This window comes from Pelobates fuscus, chromosome 8 (genome assembly GCF_036172605.1).
Source record: "Pelobates fuscus isolate aPelFus1 chromosome 8, aPelFus1.pri, whole genome shotgun sequence".
Taxonomy (NCBI): Eukaryota; Metazoa; Chordata; class Amphibia; order Anura; family Pelobatidae; genus Pelobates; species Pelobates fuscus.
In genome coordinates, this window is record NC_086324.1 from 149,565,838 (window position 1) to 149,588,005 (window position 22,168).

General features: G+C 40.9%; 1 protein-coding gene across 3 annotated transcripts in view; it reads left to right on the forward strand.

The window, feature by feature from the left end:
• ELFN1 (extracellular leucine rich repeat and fibronectin type III domain containing 1) overlaps nucleotides 1-22,168 on the forward strand; it is a 474,275-nt gene that overhangs the window by 325,477 nt on the left and 126,630 nt on the right. The gene's annotated exons all lie outside the window — the stretch shown is intronic.

The window sequence follows — 22,168 nt, forward strand, 5'->3', positions numbered from 1 at the left end:
CAAATGGTGACATTTAAGAGATGCAGTGCATTGTGGAATTTAACAAATGTGGTACATATAATAAAACCTATGCCCACTTAGCTTTAAATATGATATTATTTTTGGCATAATATTTTGCACAGTACTGTATGTGTTCAGATGGAGATGACATAAAATACACTTGCTATCTTCATACAGTGAATTGAGCAGTGAAACATCGGAGGCGTGATCTATACACTAAAACTGCTTCATTAAGCTAAAGTTGTTTAGATGACTATAGTGTCCCTTTTGTGCCCGTTCACTTTCCATTAAAATCCGTAATTTAAAGTAACACTACATATTGGGGAGGGAATGCCCATGTAGTAATGCCCATGTAGTGTTAAAAACTACATCTAGCCCCCTGACCTCCTCTGGTCTCCCTACATATAGTACAATCTTACTTGTATTCAAGTCTGCAGCTGTTGGCCCTGCCCCTGTCTGCCTCAGACATGCCCCTGTCTGCTGACATCATCAGAAGTGATTGTCTGAGCCAATCACAATGCTTCCCTATAGGATTTGCTGAGACTGTCAAGGAGGCAGATCAGGGGCAGAGCCAGCACACGTCAAACACAGCCCTGGTCTGTCAGCATCTCCTCATGGAGATGAATTGAATCAATGCATCTCTATGAGGAAAGTTCAGTGTCTACATGCAGAGGATGGAGACACTGAATGTCAGTACTGCACAGTGTGTAGCACTGCCACAGGAAGCACATCTAGCAGCCATCTGAGGAATGGCCTGTGGAGTTAGGTAAGATGTAGGTCTCCGGCAGAGTGTTGGGGCCTAGGCGGGACATATTTCTGTATTAGTGAGGATAAGTAGGTGGGAGCAGCATTGTGTAGATTTGTAAGCACGTTTCAGGATCTTAAATTGAGCCCTATATCTTACGGAAAGCCAATGGAGGGTCTGTCAAAGGAGGGAGGCGCGGGCAGGCAAGAAGATGAGCCTCGCTGCCGCATTCATTATAGACTGTAACGGGCAAGTTAACAACATGTAAGACCACTGAGAAGCAGATTACAGTAGTCAAGGCGAAAGAGGACAGCAGCATGGATAAGAACCTTTGCTGTATCAGGTGTTAAATAGGGTCAGATGCACACTATGTTTTTTAAATGGAAGAAGCAGGATTTTTTTCGATTGATTGGACATGAGGGGTGAAGGATAGGTTGGAGTCAAAGAGAACATCTAGGCTGCGAGCCTTAGAGGTAGAGCGGATGGTAGAGAGAGCCATTGACTGTCACGGTTGCCGACCCGCCGCGTGGCCTCGCCGACAGCACAAGCTTACCTGCTCGCCGGCAAGCCGACAACCGCTTCCCTGCATCCTCCGGCCGTCGCGCCCGGATCCAAGATGGCGCTGACCGCGTGGTCGTGCTTAAACGTAGCTCCGCCCCCAAAGTTCATACTGACGTGCGCGTGACGGCATGACGTCAACGCGCACGCACGTTTTGGGGTCAGAGGTCGCCCTCTGACCAATCAGACCTTAGAGAGGGATATTTAAATCCCTAGCTCACCTCAGTACCTTGTCCTGTCGTGGTTTCCTGTTCCTGGTTTCCTGAGAGTGCTTTATCTTTGTGAATCTGATTTCCTGGTATCCTGATCTTGGCTTTTCCCTGGTTATTCTGAATTCTGGTTTCCCTGACTTGGCTTGTGTAAACGGTATAGTGTATTTTCTGGCTTCCTTGACCTCGGCTTTCCCTTTGACCATTCTCTGTCTCTAGCGTATTAGTCCGGCCATTCTAAGGTCCGGTTTATGCTCTGTCCTTTAATTTTCCTTTTCTTGCCTATGTATATGTTTACATAGTTTCTGCATGCTGGACCACACTAGTAGTCGTGACATTGACTTGGAGTGACACAGACAATGGAGTAGAAGAGGGGTTGTGAGAAATCAGGGAGGACAGATAAATTTGCGTGTCATCTGCATTGAAATGATACTGGAAGCCGAAGGAGCTGATGAGTTTACCAAGTAAGGGAGTGTAGATTGAGAACAATAGGGGACCAATGACAGACCCTTGTGGAACACCAAAAGAAAGGGATTGGGGAAAAGATGCAGAGCCAGAGAAAGAAATACTAAATGAGTGTTGGGAGAGGTAGGAAGAGCACAAGGAGAGAGCTGTATGTCGTAGAATGAGTTTACAGAGGATGAGAATAAGCTGTTGATGATCAACAGTGTCAAAAGCAGCAGAAAGGTCAAGGAGAATTAGAATAGAGTATCGGCCATGGGATTTAGCCATGGGGTTAGACTTTTTTAGAATTGAGGTTACGGTTGCATGTTTAAAGGGTAGAGGAAATGTGCCAGAGGAAAGGGAGATATTGTAAATTTTAGTGAGAGGCCGAGCAAGAGAAGTAGACAAACTGCGGATGAGATACGAGGGAATAGGATTGAGGGAACAGGTGGTGGGGTGAGAGGAACAGAGCAGAGCAGAAACCTCTTCTGCTGTAGTGAGTGCAAATGAGCGTAGGACAGCTCAGGGAGTGTGATTAGGGGAAATGTTCGTAGTGGATGGAGCGAGATGAGAGATCTGTTCCCTGATTGTAGAAATCTTCTCAGTGAAGTGAGTTGCAAAGTTTGTGGGGGTCAAGTTGGGAGGAGGAGGAGGCACGACAGGGCAAAGAAGAGAGTTAAAATATAAAACAGTCATTTAGGCTTACGGAAGAGTGTGGTTAAATTGTGCTTCATTAAAAATCAAATCCTTTTTCTGACCAAAATGGAGACTATAGAGTGTGCATCTCTATCTTTAACTTAATCAGCCAATGTACAATAACCCGAGGGCTCTTTACATTATTCAGCCGTTTGATTACGCTGTGAACAAATCTGTATTGTTCCACCTGCTTACCTAGAAAAAAAAACACTTATATAATGAAATGAAGCATTGCTGTAGGTTGTAGCAAATACTATATAAACTTTGAATTTACCATCTGTTATATTTTTGGTCCCTGTGTTATTTCTGTTTGTCCTAACGCATCTACTTACTTCATGTCACATGGTTCGTAAACTGGGCTTCTGTGCTTCTTTTTGAGGTCAGTGCTCTTAGTTAACCTAACCACAACATGTACTATGGAGGCGTAAGAAAATAAATAAAAACAGATCTTCTTCATTCACGTCCATTACAAGTTTTATAGCACTTTGCTAATGGTTTTTAAAGAGTCACTTACAACACCTTTAGTATATAAAGTGGAAGTATTTACAAGGGTCAAGACATCATGGATTTATTGTGGTGGGAGTCATGTCAAACACATTTTCTGTCCGTTTGTTACTTCTTTAGTTGGTTAGGCAAGGTTAAAGATCAATGCAATGATTGAACCTCATTGAACATTAGCATCACATCTGAACCTGACTTACACGTAAAATGGATTATCAAGCTAAGATATTGGACAATGAAATTGATTAAATGGACAGAATTTATCATTTTTTTCAGACAAAAAGGTGTTAGAAAAAGGGCTGGTGCTCACAGACATTGAATATTTTAAGGGAATTTTTTTTATAGAAATGTGAGTGGGCAGGTGAAAGCAGTTACTATCTATTCATAATTGTAGATATTGATCCAGGAAATTTCTCGAAAAATGTATATGACAAATATAAGAAGGATTACTCATTGTTAATACAATATGAAACATCAAAACTGTGGCTTTGCTACTGTTATACAATTGTCCATGTACAATGTCATATTCTAAGAAGCATGGGACAGATTACAAGAAAGTCCAAAGTAAATCGAATTCTAAAAAGGACACATCTTGTAGAACACATCCATAGTTCACATACGTCATCTAAGTTTATCATCTGTAATCTGTATTAAACTGATCGTCATCAAATCTAGTTTTATACTGTAGGGTTCTTGATGGGGAGTTGAAGGATATAAGGAATATTTTGTTCCATTACCATATCTACTACTTTGTGTGAAAACTATAGTTTAAGCTTATTTTGTAATTTAGCTTGCTAAATTCATTTGAATGACTATTTTTGCAGGAAGTCGAGGACAAACATTTTTCTAAACACAAATCGTACACAAATAAAAACTCCAAAAAAGCACACATTTGTAGAAAATCCAACACAATATAAATGTAAACCTTAATTTACAATTATTAACTCCACTCACCTTTAAATGAGTGAGATTAGGAATGCATTATGTTGTATCTTCCACAAATAACCTTTAATTCTGCTGATGTTTTTATTGAGAGAACCTGACTCAGGATTCCACAGGCTCTGAGAGCATATGGAAAAGGGGTTCACTGCACAATGCTTGAAGTGAAGCTGACATGACAAAGTTTTGGACTAATTATTAAGCAATTAGCCTCATCTTCTATCTCTCCGAATGGTATATATTTAGATACAAATTACCCCGAGAAGCTGGTCTCTCTCATAAAAAGTGCAAAGATAAGTTATTCAAACAGCCTTTAAATTTGTTTTTTGGAAACCAGTATTGAGGAACATTAAGCTTTACAACTAATAGGAGCAGAAAATAGTAAGAAAAAGTTAAGCAGAATGTTCTTTTTTTTATGTAGTGGATTAACTTTTTTTGTTTTTGCTGATCAATAATTACTTCTATTGTTGTATTGCTAAGGTTCTGTTCAACTTCATTTTTCGTATCACCTCTAGTAGAAAAGTTTTACCTTTTATGTTGTTGTAACTCTAGGTATTTATTATATTTTAATTCTGTTTTTTACAATGTATTCTGTTTTATTGCACAGCTAAGCATTATTTTCTCATTTTAGGCCAAGGTTACTGTATATTAAGGTTAACTGTATATTCTTTGTTTTTCTCATCCCTTGTGTTCAGGTGACTGTTATTAGTCCGGTTCTACTAGACGTTCAGGCAGGGCCACCAGGGAGTCCAAGTGGTTGGACAAAAATAAATAATAATTTATCTATGACAAAGTCAGGTTGTTACTAAAATGTGATTATTATAATATACCATAGCACTCGATGGGAAAATATATCATTATAAGCTTCAAAATCAGAGAAAAATAGAAAAATATATGGTGCAATCCATTATGTAGTATGCTAGAAATATCAAACAAAAAAGAACCTGTATGCAAACACGCAAGACGCATCAGCAGGTTTTAAGCATTACACTCACATACCCACTCATGTCTATGTAACCTACATCAATCACGTCTTAAGCTGTTTTATATATCCTAGACATGTTTGAATACCATGTGAAATAGCTAAAAAAAAAAAAATGTGTGCAGTAACCTACTATGCCCTATATTTGTTCATACCGGTATTTTGACAATCTTGTGTTTGCTATTGGGGCAATGCAAGAGTTTGTGTTAACTATGTGCAACACGAAAAATAAAGAATTAAAAAAAAAAAAAAAAAAGAATAACCTGTATAAACCAAAATTCTTATTACACTGTGGTGTGGTTCTATAAATGTTGTTACTTAAGCGTGAAAAAATAAATATATATATATATATATATATATATATATATATAAAATCTAGAAGGTTATCCCCATGACTATATTACATTACTGCCCTGCGTTTTCCTAATTAGACACTTTGGGAATGTCCAGTACTGGGCAGGAGGAGAATGTTGAAGTTTTTATACTGTATTAGAAAGAGGAAAGTATCCAATGCTGACTTAGCACATCTAATTTGGGAACTGTTTTTTCAAGACATGGGATGATGTGATAATAATAAAATAATTAATGCAGACACACGTATAACGAGTCTGTTTCACATTCTGTAATGCAATTCTGTAATCTGTCTGAAAACTGATAATTCATATTTACGAACAGTCCTTTATCTATGTATATTGACCTCTGTACAGTGAGACAAGTGCCAGACTATATATACTGGTTTTAGCCAAAAAAAAAAAGTTTTGCTAATTGTAATGCTAATAGCGCAGTTTATGTATGTGTAGGTAGATAGATAGGTAGGTAGGTAGGTTAGATAGATAGACAGACAGACAGACAGCCAGACAGACAGACAGACAGATAGATAGATAGATAGATAGATAGATAGATAGATAGATAGATAGATAGATAGATAGATAGATAGATAGATAGATAGATAGAGAGATAGACAGATAGATAGATTGGACGAAAAGTGCATTCACAGGTCTTTGTAGTAAGCCGTTTATTGTGTAAAAAGAAAGTAGAAGTGGTTTGTGATGTAAAACACAATAGTGACGTGTGAAATGCCGGGAATGGGAACTCCCCCAAATGTTCAACATAAAGAAAACCTCTCATTAAGTATACAACTCATACTAATCTTTTTAAAAAGTGCAAATAAGGTGATGCATAAAAAAATATGTGCAAGGTTTAAGTGATATCTAAGACAAGGTGTCCAAATAATCATGCAAAATTGCAATTAGTGTAACCCGATCGTGAGGCTTATCCACAAAATTTTGAGTTGCCAAAGGGTTGATCATCTGTAAAGAACACTTTTTGATGTGATTCACCGAATAAAACCACGACTTACAGATCTGTGAGTGTTACTCATTTTCTTCTGATATACATTTATGTTGTAATTGTTTTTGTTATGGTAAAAAATCTATATATTTCTGAAGACAAGTAGACAGATGGACATAAGGACAGACAGACAGATAGATCGGTAGAAGAGAGAGATTTGTGGCCTCTATAAAGCTTTCTACGTGCAGATAAATGATTAAGCAGAAAGTGTTACCGAACAAAAGCAGCAAACATAGAAAATGACTATATTTATGATTCCATGTGGCATCTTAAATTTATACAGAAGCCCAACACAGCTTCAGAGTATTTTTTATTGAAATTCTAGATTTGAAATGCTTGTTCGCAATAAACGCTTCGTTTTTAAAAAGCCCCGAAGGGATTCATTTACAAATTCAGTGCAGGAAGCTTATATAACCTAAACACAATCCATATAGTATATTGGAAATGTAACAGGCCAGGGGAGAGGATATTTAAGCATTAGCACTCTTGTATTTTGGTTTATGGAGGCCATTAAAGATGGGAAAGTTGATAGATCGCATGGTTGGCTGGACATGTCCCGCTTTGCAGTATGCGCAATGTGTTCTGTTTGGATGGCGACTCAGCTGTGTTCCCAGTACAGTTCTGCAAGGCAGCCATTTATACTTGGAAATGCGAAATATATACACTATCGCAGTAATATAAACGAGTATTTGGAGATGTATTTTTCCGGGCCCAGAAACATCTCTAATTATATAACTTTGTGCGTTTTACAAGTTTTACAAGTTATATTATTTCCTCTAATATCTGTCTCATGATAGACGATAGATGGACAGACAGGCAGACAGACATACAGGTCAATAGACAGACATACAGGCAGAGATAGATAGATAGATAGATAGATAGATAGATAGATAGATAGATAGACAGACAGACAGGTCGATAGACAGACATACAGTCAGGGATAGATATAGATAGATAGATAGATAGACAGACAGACAGGTCGATAGATAGGCAGACATACAGTCAGGGATAGCGATAGATAAATAGATAGATAGATAGACAGACAGACAGACAGACAGACAGACAGACAGACAGACAGACAGATAGATAGATAGACAGACAGATAGATAGATAGATAGATAGATAGATAGATAGATAGATAGATAGATAGATAGACAGATAGACAGACGGATACATTTAAAACATGATGCAGTCAGAGAGATTTCCAGCTATGCACCAAGCAAGCAATCCAGTGTGGAAATGACAAGCTTCATCAAATCTTCCAGTCGTACATGTACAGATGAGTGAAATGACATGCAGATTAGCACTGATTTGCTAATGGGTAGCACTTTGTTAATCACGGAGCACATGTGCAAAGTACCTAAGAGTAGCTGTTCAGACTATTTTTGTCTGGGGTGGTTGAGTACACCCTGGTCTCACGCCATTTACTCTCGTCATCACCTGTTTTTGTTAGCCATCTTGTATTTCCTATAAAAACCATAACTAATTCAGTCATTTTTCACATTGCTCCCCAATATGAACACCGGGTCATACTAGAGAAAATCCTGTGCTATATTTCTCTATATGCTGAAGCCATTTGACAGACCCTATAAAAGGCTCAGGCCGTCTCACAAACGGGTTGCCCCTCTAATTAACATCCCAAACTGGACTGGATCAAAATGTACAAATGTAATTTTAATAAAGTTATGGATACAAACTTGTATTTCTAAATACCAAGGTGCCGTGTGCAGAATTATATAGTCAGAAAGAACCATAACTCTTGCTTGTAACATGTGTCTTTCCAGTTGAAGCAAATTTAGCAAATTGTGCAGTTATAGGCAACTGTATATAGAGACTAATGACAGAAGATCCCTGTGCACCCTAACCGATATAACAAGCACAAGTTGTTATAGTGCTTAGAGTGTCCCTTTAAGTGAGGTCTTCTTAACATGGAGCTTATGTTGTCTTGAACAGAGTTGTTTGCTTGGCACAGAAAGATGTATGTTAAATAGCAACACTGTATCAGTAGCCCTAAATAATGGTAACTGGCAATTTCCTTCGATAAGACATTACACCACGGAGTAATCCATATAGATTTAAAATATTGTTTGCACACCATTGAATGAGGTAGCAGTGCTTTGCCCACCTTTTGGCATTGAAGCAGTTAACATAGAGTTGCATTGTACAGTCCGTGTGAATGTCCCTTCAACCTGCCTTGTATCGGAGGATACAAACTTTCAAAGGCTTTTTGTAGATTCTTAAATGTGAAGACCAGAGTTCATATCTTCCATTTAACCTTTTTTCTTTCACATAACAATAGACAGTATCATCGATACAACTTAAACTAGCTCAACACAAGGAGCATCCACTTTAAAGGCCATGACAAGACATTTTTCTTCTACAATTCCGCAAGATATAATACAAATAACTGTCCTTATAATTTGCACAGTTAAGGAAAGATAGCCACATGTGAGCACACAAAAAAACATGCTGGATGATTGGCAATTAAGAATTATGGGTAATGGGTTACAATTGGAAACTTATTATTACTGTTTTATAATTCTATCCCTTTGAACAGGGGCAGTCTAATCATTACAGTACAACCATTACAGTACACTGTAGTGGCTATGGTGACATAGGTTCCCTTGTGCTGTCACTAGAATAAGAGTTACATTGTTTTTGAATGATTTGAATGCTGTCTGGGTTCCAAGTTCCAGCCCCTCTTCAGTTATCGGTATTGTGGATATTTCGACTTCTTTACATGCATAAATGCTGTCCCTATTTTGGACTCATTGGTTCTCTCAGACAGTGAATTCCAACTAAACTCTGAAACGTGGCTGGACCACAGCCCCCTAGGGAGCCTAAGTAACTGTCAATCCATTCAGACAGGGGTATCCTGGCACCATTACAACTATAGTGCATTGCAGTGGTTGTGGTACATAGAATGTCGCATTGAGGAAGCAAATGCTGAAAATGCACTTAGTATAATGACATAGTAAGCATTCACATTTTTAACCTGGGGGATAAGTTTTAAAACAAGGATCTACAATCTTGGCCCAGTCCTTGTCGACATTACAAGTCAAAGAGGAAAATGGGGGTTGCCGTTTGTTAGAGTAATTGTAAATTGCATACTCCCAAACTTTTCATCCTATGGTAAATTCCTCTTTAGCCCAATATTAAAGTTTTATTTATTTTGTTACTGCCTCACCAATCACATTGACAAGTTTCACAAATGATGTTTGCTGTCAGGAAACGGTCAGGTGAAATGTTACTTATTGTGGAACATTCAGTATTGTGCAGTGTGGATTTTTCTATTGATAAATATTGATCTGTCATAAAGTATAATGATGTTTTAAATAGAAGACTACTTTTTAAAATTTATTTTAATTGCTTTTCATTTTGGAATTCTGATAATTAGATCGGGAATTCAATAAATGCTCTGCTTGAGCACAATGATTATTTCTGAAGGGTCTTGTGTTGCAAGACATGGCAATTATCTTTCCTATCAGTGTAACAATCCGGGTTCCTGGGGCCTCTGAGACTCAGGGGGTCTTGTTCTGCATTCAGCATTATCTAATCTTCATCAGGCTTTTAATCTTTCCCTTGTAACCTATGAAATCTTCAATGGAATGCTGTATTTCAAACAGTACATACTGGCATAATATGTCATAATCCTAGCAAGCAGAAACAGTGCCACCAAGGGCTGCTAGCACCATTAGATCACTAAGATTTTAATTCAGGGTCCCACCAACATGCAACAAGGGAAAGGGGGAACCAGCAGTAAGAGGCAGAATAGTAGCCTACAAACAGGAGAGAGTCCTGCCCTGAGTGACAGGTGGCAGGGAGATGCACAGAGCACCCCTCCCACCATATATCATAAGGCAGAGAGCGTTTGTAATAGGGCCCCCCGCCACATGGCAGGTGCCTACTCACCTACTCATGTGCTTCTTCTGGATTCTTTCAATACAAAGAAACTACAACTCTTTCTGGCAAAGGGTGCCAACATTCCACTCCTAGTGCCAAGTAACCTATGATATCATGAAATGCTTATACTAAACCAGCAGGGCATAATTTTTGTTATTTTTATTTTTGCTTTTTGTTTTATTAATTCACACCCACCATTACTCACTGAAACACAGACACATAATTAACACAGACAAAATAAGAACAAGAACAAGTACAGACATAGGAACATTTCGGTGAAAGATTTTGTGAATAATGTGCAGAGAGGCTGGATAGACAGATCAGTGCCCAGAAGATTCCCAGATATGAGAATGAAACAAAGAGAACCTTTGATGAAGTCTGAATGTGGCATTAAAGGAGTCAGACTTCTGAGACTCCCTATCTGTGCTCCTCCATGTTTCGTCTGTCTTTTGATATACAGAAATATAGCAATCATAATTGAAGTCCTCTGGTGAAGACATGCAATCGGTGCTCCCATTCAGGGGAACAAAATACAGTTTGTTTGTTTTTTGGGGGGGTGGGTTCTGCTTTATTGGAGGAGGAGACTTTGCACTAGCCTCCCAGGAACGCTGCTGAAGATGTCATTCTTAAGTGCAACGTTTTTTAAGCTGAACGTATCCAATTCAATTTTACTGATTTAATGTTATGCTGGAACATACTCATGAAACAGAAAGTAATATTGCGTTTTTAAAAAATATATCTCATCTTTTTAGTAGAGTCAGCTGAGCTCAGTTTCAAAAATTCAAAAATAACCATAAAAAAATATATAAAAATAATAATAATTAATTATAAGGACTGACAATAGGAAACAACATGGAAATGTTACAAACAGGGCCCATTTGCTCGCCAATGTAGAATTTTAAATGGCTAATTTTTGTTCATCCCTGGCTGCTTGAAATAGTGTTATTATGTAATAATAATAATATTATAGAAAATATTCCCTTCTCGAAGCAAAATCCAAAGCCAAAAATACACAAATATAACAAAACATCCAAAAATGCATTTTTTTTTCTTAATCTACTAGCGTAAGCAGTTTATTCACATAGGACCTGATGTAGCTTTGACATTGATCCTGCAATCCTTTGAGGAAATCACTAGAGAACAAATTAATCGGATCCCGGTTATGTTTCTTTTAACAAGAACACATTCAAAACAAAATAAGTGGGGCGGCTCCTGCTGAGCTGGGCACTCGAGGCTGAATTACGCCGCCACACCGGCGCATAATCAATGCTAAAGGACTGCTACGTGAGAGAGGGCACCGAGACAAACCGACCGACACCTCACAAGCGAAGAACGGAGCCCAACTCGCGATGCGGCCTACCAGCACAGCGGACAACAGGGAGACGGCCGCTCCCTGGAGCCGACACCAAGCCGGGAGCTCGGAGGTGAGCTCTCGTTCCCCCCCCCCTGGACCGGTGGGGGTCATCCCGGTCCATCCCTACATACCCTCACGGCGAAGCAGCGAGCTAGCACAGGCTCCAAGGGGTCCCAAGCCCAAAGTCCCTGCAGCCTCCAAAATGGCCGACGCCAGCAGCACCGCTGACCCTTACAATGCATGGCGGGAAACCGATATGCGCCTAAATAAGATATTCACCGCATTTTGGGAGAAGCTTGAAGCTAGATGGACACTCTCAGCCGCTGACAAGAGCACCCCACGGAAACCCGGGCGGAGCATCGGAGCAACTCCCCAGCAGCACATAACCCCAGGGGGCAAGCATGTGTGGAGTCCCCTCCCTGGGCATGACCCAGGAGAAGACCAAGAAAACCCAACAAGCGACCAAAACTCACCACCAGGCCACACACAGGCGCTGCCCGTAAGGGATACCACAGGCGGGCAGGGCCGGCAGGCAACGCAAGCAGTAAAACGGAGCCCACCACAGCCACTGCCAGGCCGGTCCCCTGCAGCAACCACAAAGGTCCGCACGAGCCCACCGCACTTACCTGCTGGGACCCAGCGACGAACCCCAAGACCCGTAAACGCACAGACCAAACGGTGCACCAAGGGGCGAAAGCATTCTACCACCCACCACACGAGCAGGCCTACCTCTACTAGACAAGAGAAGCGGGTCGGGAGACCATCTGATCAGCCCCAGAAACGCCTCAGCCAGCCGCACCAGCCTCAGCAAGGCTTGGCGGGCCGCACCGTGGCAGCCACAGGACAGTCTCTATGGGCCTTAATAGAACCACGTTCACACGGCATTTGGCCCCTCAACACCCCAAACCGTTCACTGTTGACCAAGGGCTTACCTAACCAGGCACCACCACCACCGCTAACGGGGATCGGCTGATCCTGATGCTGGACTTAAAACCAGACCTCAGAACTGCCAGAAAGGGACACTAAGCGCTCAGACAGGTTCACTGAGGGCCCAACTTTAACCCCTTGCTTACCGCAGCCCTAATGGTCATAAGCGTATATGCCACTCTAGCATACCAAGTGATGCACTAGCCTGCATAATACAAAAATAGGATGTCCTCAAGGGAGGAAATATTGCATCTTTCCTTCTTTTAGTTAACATATCTCAGCATACACATAGGATCTTAATTGCAAAATGTATTGTATGTTGTTTTGCGCAATATGCAGGGTGATAGATCTGCCACAGTGACCTAATAAGATTTTGCATGCAACATATATTGTTTGTTATTTTACGTAATCTGTATGTTGTTCTGCGTTACATGCACAAGAAGCTAACAGGGCACTCATTAGCACATACTCATATAGGTATTGCCACCCCGCAGGCATCGCACGAACCAACACTACGCAACCACGTTACAGCATAACATACGACACCATGCGTAATCACCCAAGCGAGAACATGTCTACCTGCACTGTTGCCCTAGCTATAAACATCTCCCTTTACACAATATGCAAGGCAACCCACCTCACTGTAACGTTAAGCGAGAACACTTTTGTTATGTACACACTTAGCCTAGCATGTCTATCACAAACCACGAATGTCTTATTCTTTGTCTTTTTCTTACATGCTCTCCTTTTATTAAAAAAAAATGTGCAGTACCTTCTATGCCATGATATTGTTTTCAACTGTTACTGTTATGAAGCTTGATATGGCTGTCGTGGCTACTCAAGTATGATGTAATGCTTGCACAACCAAAATAAAGAATTAAAAAAAAAAAAAACAAAATAAGTGAAAGACCTGCAGATCTTCAAACAAAACAAGCAGGCAAATTGGGTCCTTCAAAAAAAAGAAAAAAAAAAAGACAAGAAAAGAAAAACTATATACGGTATATAAAAAAAAAAAAAAATTCTGGATAGCAAACCAATTAAAGCTGAATTTGTGTTGGATGTTTAGCCAGAAGGAACTTCAGGAGTATCGAGTGTATTTGCCAGGCATCTCTGCCTGTTAGGATGTTTTGACCGGTATTGGTTAAGGAAATCAAACTAATGACTCTACGTAAATTAAGTTAGCCCTCAATTTTTTTTCCATCTTGTCTTTCAAGCAAAAATAATTGGGCTACAAAAAAAATAAATAAATGAAAACGGATATGAGAAAAATAATTAATTAAAATATGTAGATATATATATATATAAATATACAAAACTAGCACCATCTGTCCTTGTAATTATGGGAGACTGCAGCTAATAGTATGGCAGAAGAAGCCTTATATCTGTTTTTTTATGACTTATTATTGGCCTATGGACTTCTAGCATACTGTGTTAGTTAGGAATAAAGATAAACTGAACACATGTTAAGAGGAGCAATGTAATCAAGTTGTGAGCCTGGATTGATCGACAGCTTTTTAACTGTAAGGCAAATAATTAATCTAACAAGCCCATATGGAAAGCCAGTAGCAGTCATCGGTTTTCTTTGCTTTAAATTAATGAAAATTGGCAAGAGTAAAATTAAGGAGATATTTACTATTTGGAACAAGTTTTTTTTATTTATAGTAACCCTCAACTTCATTATCTAAGAATTTACTATAGAGTCAACCACAATCTCCTTGAGATAGCCTCCAGGATAATTGGTGAGTGAATTTATTTAAAAATTCTGGGATGTGACAGTTTCCATCAAAATATTAATTAAGTGATCACTGCTGGTCCACAAAGAGGCATTTTGAGGGACAGGCCACTGGGGCCTTTCAGAAGACTTCAAGTAGTCATTGATCTTTATATATCCCTGTATTTAACAAATATGTAACTGTGAGCTGTGAAAAATAAAATTAAATGTAGAAATCCACACCTCTTTATTCTGCAACTGGGGGCCACCATCTTTGTTGAGGCACTTATACAGCTGGGGAAGCAGGGGATGTTGGGAAGAAGGGGCTATGGGGATGATGTAAATTGGGCTCTTAGTGTGGACTGGGAAGATGTCTAGAAGGCAATGGGATGGAGACTATGTGGAAAGCTTATGACTATGTTGGGAATGTTGAGTATGACAAATAAATAAGGAATATGGCTACTGAAAGAAAGTATGACTAGTGCTTCCAAAGTACTTTTGCAAGGGCTATATTTATTTGATTACAAAGTTCTTCCTGTTTATTGTAAAAAAAAAAAAAAAAAAAAAAAAAAAAGATGCCTTTGTGATCATGAGTTTTCTCAGGACATGTGTCTTTGGTAAAGTTGACCCTCCTATCAACTAGTGTGCCTTTTGTAATTCTTACTTAAAGGGATACATGGGCAAAGTTTCATTTTTTACCACTATTTAGTAGATGTATCCAAATGAAAACTTCAATGCATTTAATTCTGCATATTTTTATTGGAGTTATATCTAAAACAGCTTCCAAAAGCTGTGGATATCTTGTCTCCTGCCTTTGAAAGCCCTCCCTTTCTAACCCTGACCAGACTTTCTGTGCCTGTCCAATCACAGACTTCCCAATACAGCTCATAGAGAAGTCTTTGCAAGGCAGGTGCTCTGAGCAATTTCTGCCTCTTAAATTTAGCTCCACTGAGCTAACCATACCAGGAAGTAACATAACTGGCTGTCTGAGTTATAGTTAGGAGGTTGTATCAAGATTCAATTATAAAAGTGCAAATTTCTATTAAACTCAACACTTTTTTGTAAAATGAAAAAGATGACACATTCACACATAAGTCACTTCAACAAGCTAAAGTTCGAAGTGTTCCTTTAAGCCCCAGTTATTGCGGCAGAGCATAATATATATGCTTAGCATAATTCACTGTTATCCATGTAGCTATATATTCACCATTTAGTCATTTTCTTAATTAAATATAGATCACAGTTCTGGGAATAAAGATCATTATTTATTCATAGATTACTTAAATTTAAATGGGCTTGCCGATTCTGACCCCAATTTCGAGCCCCTAGTGATGGTTAGTAATCATTGCTCTGGGACATTAAACTCATGTAAATCTAAGAGTGCTAAAGCTGTGTGTGCATATATTATAAGTAAATTTTGTATGTTACTTTACCTTTAACATTTTACATTCCAAAATAGATTTTAGGCTATATTCCATAGTGATGATTTCATAGTTGGCATACAATACCTAAAAAAAACTCTGGAATTATTCATAACAAAAATTACGGAATAGAATAAAAATCAAGTAACATCATTTACAGCAAAATCTATGAGAACAATGTTTATCTGCAAAGGGAACAGTCAGTTTAACCCCTTAAGGACACATGACGTGTGTGACACGTCATGATTCCATTTTATTCCAGAAGTTTGGTCCTTAAGGGGTTAAAGAATGTTCCATCCAGTAATTGGCAATTGGAACTTTTTAAAGGGAATCTAGGGTAAATCCTAAGACTAAGGCAGTGATGGAAAAACTATGACATGCAGAGGCCTCTCAGTTGGCATTCAAGACATAAGCTTGCCACAAATTTTTATAAGAACTCCAAAGGCACGTTGATCTATTCTCCTATGCTTCCACCCCAGCATGGGGTAGGACTATACTAGGAGTAATCCAAGAAAAGAAAGTGTCCTGGCACTCCAAGACTCAAAGCAGTAGACACATTTACAGGGCCGGCGCTACCATTAAGGCGGACTAGGCAGCCGCCTAGGGCGCCCCTTGGGAAGGGGCGCCGCCAGGAGCGCCGCCAGGAGCGCCGGCCCCCCTAATGCTGCAGCCACCCGAGCGCTCTGTAGAGCGCCTCAGGCGGCTGCAGTTTCGCCCGGGCTGGTGCGTCCATGAGGGTGCACTGCCCGGGCGCAGCATGAAGAGAGGAGCTGACAGGAGGGAAGCGCTCAGCGCTCCCTCCTGTCACTCCCTCAATGTAGCCGGTACAGGGAGCATTTGTCTCCTGTACCCGGACGGACTAACAGGAAGTGAACACTGAGTGTTCACTTCCTTTTAGTCCGGCCGGGTACAGGAAACAAAAGCTCCCTGTACCCGCGGACAGTACAGAGCTCGGCCACGCTACAACATAGGTAGGGGGGGGGGAGAAATAAATGGAGAGGGAGGGAGGGAGGGGGGAGAAATAAATGGAGAGGGAGGGAGGGGGGGAGAAATAAATGGAGAGGGAGGGAGGGAGGGGGGGAGAAATAAATGGAGAGGGAGGGAGGGAGGGGGGGAGAAATAAATGGAGAGGGAGGGAGGGGGGGAGAAATAAATGGAGAGGGAGGGAGGGGGAGAAATGGAGGGGGAGGGGGGGGAGAAATAAATGGAGAGGGAGGGGGAGGGGGGGGAGAAATAAATGGAGAGGGAGGGAGAGGGGGGGAGAAATAAATGGAGAGGGAGGGAGGGGAGGGCAGGAGAAATAAATGGAGAGGGAGGGGGGGGAGAAATAAATGGAGAGGGAGGGGGGAGAAATAAATGGAGAGGGAGGGGGGGAGAAATAAATGGAGAGGGAGGGGGGGAGAAATAAATGGAGAGAGAGGGGGAGGAGAAATAAATGGAGAGGGGGGAGGAGAAATAAATGGAGAGGGGGGGAGAAATAAATGGAGAGGGGGGAGAACTAAATGGACAGGGAGGGGGGGAGAACTAAATGGACAGGGAGGGGGGTAATAAATGGACAGGGAGAATAAATAGACGGGGGGGAATAAATGGACAGGGAGGGGGGGATAAATGGACAGGGAAGGGGGGGAATAAGTGGACAGGGAGGGGGGGATAAATGGACAGGGAGGGGGGGGATAAATGGACAGGGAGGGTGGGGGAATAAATGGACAGGCAGGGTGGGGGAATAAATTGACAAGGTGGGGGGGAAGTAATTGATAGGGAGTGGAATTGACGGGGTTAGGAGGGGGAATGAGAGTGGGGAGGGGAGAAGAGAGTGACAGGGGAGGGGGAGAAGAGAGTGACAAGGGAGGGGGGAGAAGAGAGTGACAAGGGAGGGGGGAGAAGAGAGGGACAAGAGGGGTGAGAAGAGAGGGACAAGGAGGAGAGAAGAGAGTGACGAGGGGGGGGAGAGAAGAGAGTGACGAGGGGGGAGAGAAGAGAGTGAGGAGGGGGGGAGAGAAGAGAGTGACAAGGGAGGAGGGAGAGATTGACATCCATCACACACACAATGCACCCCTTGCACACAGAAAAACACACAATGCATTACACACACAGACACACACACACAAGCAATTCAACCCTTACATACAATGCATTCCTTACACACACTCAATGCACCCCTTACACACACTCAATGCACCCCTTACAGACGCACACACTGCATCCCGTACATACACAGAAACACACATTGCAGCCCTTACACATACAAACACAGATTCACACAATGCATTCCTTACACACATATCAGGACATCCCCTACTCCTGTGAACAAACTATTTGGTGGAACATGAAGGTGGACCCTGGGGCCCAGACCATGAGCTGTGTAAAGGGCCTTTAAAAAAATGGAGCTGCTTTCCGTTCTCCCAGAACACAAACAGCCTCCAGAGAGCCTGTTCTACACCAGACGAGTGGAGCCAGACTGCAGCTAGAGCCCATCACCATCCTCATCTGATTGTAAGTAGGCAATCTAGTATATTATTCGTGGCACTAATCTCTAATTTACCTCACATTAAAGGGACACTTTAGTCCCCAGAACCACTGCAGCTTAATGTAGTGGTTCTGGTGTCTATAGCCTGTCCCTGCAGGCCTTTTAATGTAAACACGGCGGCACTGCAGCACTTGCGTTAGTTAACATGGGGCATTGTGATGTCATATGGGGGGGGGGGGGGCGGCAAACTTTACTTTTGCCTAGGGCGGCAAAAATCCTTGCACCGGCCCTGCACATTTATTAGAGCAACAGTGCACACAGCAACATTTCGACCTCAAAATAATCATCAGCTTACTTAATTATTGGATCCTTATGCATGCCATCATCAAAGTTTCAGTAATTGGATGAGCCAAACATTTCTGCAAAAGGACACCAAAACGTGGGTGGACCACCACCATGATTAAATCCAAGTAATAGCACTGAGCAAAACACTGATGCACAGACATCATCCACACGCAATGCATGACTGACTATGCCAACACGCATTTGAATGCTAATGGGCAAATCACTATGGAAATTAAAGAGGCATCCTAGCAGGCGAAAAAATTATTAAGCCTCGAAAGTGTCCATGAAAACAAGCATCCATGGACCCCATCAGAAATTGAGTCATACTAACACACATCAAGAATTAAGAAAAAGTAATAAATTACAGTTAAAAGGAAGAGTCCCCCCAAAAAACCTCCCTTTACCTGAAAATTCCAGCACCAATTTACTTTGTTCATATACAATAAAATAAAAAATATTTGAAATTCTTGTGTAATACATTAACATTGTATCACCAATACAAAAATAAATCATAGAAATTAGCAAAAAAACATTCACTTTTGCCCCTCCATCCTGGGATAGGACTGTCCTAGGAGCACAGCACTCAGCCCTACTCCCCTTCAGGTTTGTGACAGGCAGTTAGTGACGCAGCCCGAAGCTTGGGGTCCTGGCGAACAAATTGTGTGGGGAGCAGAGTATTTATAAGTTAAAAGGATGAAAGGATGTAACTGCGTCAAAACCTCCCACCCCGGAAAGCTCCCTCCCTACTACTCACCCGAGACATATTGGATCTCTGGCCATGAGAAGAAGGGGTTCTTGTCATGCCCAGTTTCCTATCACTATTGAGGCTAGTGATGGGGAGAAGGCGTTGGCCCTATGTTGAGGCATGAGAAGACTACTGAACCCCTTGCCCTTGCTGTCATTGCCTGGGACTAGTGAGGGAGAAAGTGTGGGTAAGCCCTGTGCGGGGCATGGGAAACCTACTGAAATCCTTGCCCCTGCTGTCATTGCCTGGGGCTAGTGAGGGAGAAAATGTGGGTAAGCCCTGTGTGGGCATGGGAAGCCTACTGAAACCCTTGCCACTGCTGTCATTGCCTGGGGATAGTTATGGGGAGAAAGTGTGGGTAAGCCCTGTGTGGGGCATGGGAAGCCTACTAAAACCCTTGCCACTGCTGTTATTGCCTGGGGTTAGTTATGGGGAGAAGGTGTTGGTAAGCCCTGTGTGGGGCATGGAAAGCCTACTGAAACCCCTGCCACTGCTGTCATTGTCTTAGCTAGTAATGGCCCTGGGAGTGTATCCTGTGCAGGAAACAAAGCATCAAGGGTGCTCAGAAAACACTGTAATACATGTTTAACCCCTCAATAAAGTGGAGTGAGCCAGCTAGTGCATGCTGTTAGAGTAAGTGTGCCCAGGGCCTTCACAGGGGGTGTCACTAATGCTCTCTATACAGAAATCTGCTGGGGCATGTGTGGGTCTGCAGGGGTCATTACTGATCCAGGGATGGGGAGTAGGAAGTAGTAGGTAGAACAGACAGGTGGAGCAGGATTGGGGTAAGAGAGACTCTTCATGTGATGGAGATAGTCACAAATTTTTCTAAAATAAATCTCAGTTTTCAGGTTTAATTGGAGTGTTGGCACGTTAGGAAAAATATGTTGGTTTTGTGTTGTAGTTTGGGCCCTAGGGCTCAAAAAGGTTTGCCATCACTGGTCTAAGGATATATTGAGCTTAATTTCATTTTTTTTAAATGTATAGTCACTCCAACCATTCTTTTTTTAATATGAGCTGCAGCAAATAGCCCAAAGGGAAAATTAAAAATGAAACAAAATCTTGTAATGCCTTTTATGATTGAAATCCTTTTTTTACTTTAACTTAGATCCCTGTTTGCAGAACAAATTGCAAATGCAATGAACAAAGAATGTCTAAAGCCCAGGAATTAGAGCTGCGTTTATTGCTGAATAATAATTCTAAACTATTCTATCAAACATATTTCATAACCAAGTATGTAAAATTCATATCCAAATTTCTCTTTAAACATTTTGCACTTGGGACTCATTTCCAGCCTTGTTGGTGAATAGCAAGCTGATGTAAACAACACCCTTTTTCAGCCTTGTGTCTCGTTTTTTTACCGGTTGATCGCCAATAGCGTCTACTTGCAAATATTCCGAGCAGTTGCATATTAGCCACTTGCTGGTAAGCACAGAAGCACAAGCTGTGTAAGTTATCACCATAACAACTACATCTGACACACAAAAATGGCTGCCCCGAGCATGCGTACTTCACTATGGGACATTTGAACTTTACTTGTAGAAATAATAATTTGCTCTTTTTATATCATATGTCTGCCATTTTCTTTATTATAATTACAGTTTGGTGTGGCTTAATATGTTTTGACATGTGGTTTAAGGTTTCAATGTAATGCCCTTTAGCTCATGTAATTTTCCTACAGGATATATAGGAAGTTAACGTTTTTTAATTTTTTAGCGGCAATTGTTAAACAGCAGTGACAGGGTTTGAAAATAGCCAGAAACCAGTTGCTAAGTAGCATTTAGTGGCTTCTATAGAAAATACTAGACTTGGAGATTCATTTTGGTCTGAACTGCAATTCATGCAAATTAAAGCTGATTGGGTGATTGGTCAAGCCCCCGAACTCCAAAACAAAATGTAGCCAAATCACAAACCAATGGAAACCAATGGCCACTGAGTGGCCCATTTTCACACCCTTTTGGTTCATCTGATTCAGCTCCTCAATCAGTTTTTCGGTATCGAAATTCTGTTAAGCTGAACCGACATATGGTCAAAATTCAAGAATTTGAAAAAGAAATTATCACGCCATGTAAGACTACAAAATAATGGGAGTCATTAGTTGCTACTTAGTGACTGGCTTTTAGTAGTGGCAGATGGTAACTCCCTGTCTCTACGTGGAGTTGAAATTTGGCAGTGGGTATGCAGTAGCGGCAGGCACTTTAACAAGATTATTGTAGTAAATATACAATTTCCACTAAACTCAATAATGTCAATGATCTGTTACTGAGGAATGCAATCATTTTTTTTGGCAAATTATTATTTTTTTATTATGATGTATCTTCTCTGTGTCATAATACTGACATTGCAAAGCAATGGAGTTCTGATAATGTTACTAATTTTATTTAATTTAACAAATAGTGTGCCGTCATGCAGGAAACATGTGGATTCAGTAGGAATTTAGTAAGAATTAGATTATCTAGTACACATCCATGTATAACAATACTTATTCTTTAGGAAAATATCCACACAAGCAGTAACACGGTTTCAACTTAGTGAAGATGGATAGAAAGACAGAAGTAGATGCATGAATGGATGGGTGGGTGGATCGATGATTGGATGGATGATTGGATAGATGAATAGATGAATGGACGATTGGATGGATTGATAGATAGATAGACAGGATGACAGACTATAAGGGATGGATGGATGCTTGGATGAATGGACAGACAGACAGATGGATAGATAGATTACATGCAAGCAGGGAGACAGACAGACAGTGGTAGATACAGACAGAAGCAGCACAGACAGAACTATAGATTGACATTATTTCCTTAGGGTTGATAAGCAAAGGGAAAACAAAATTATGTTTCATGCTTTTCTTTCAGCTTACAT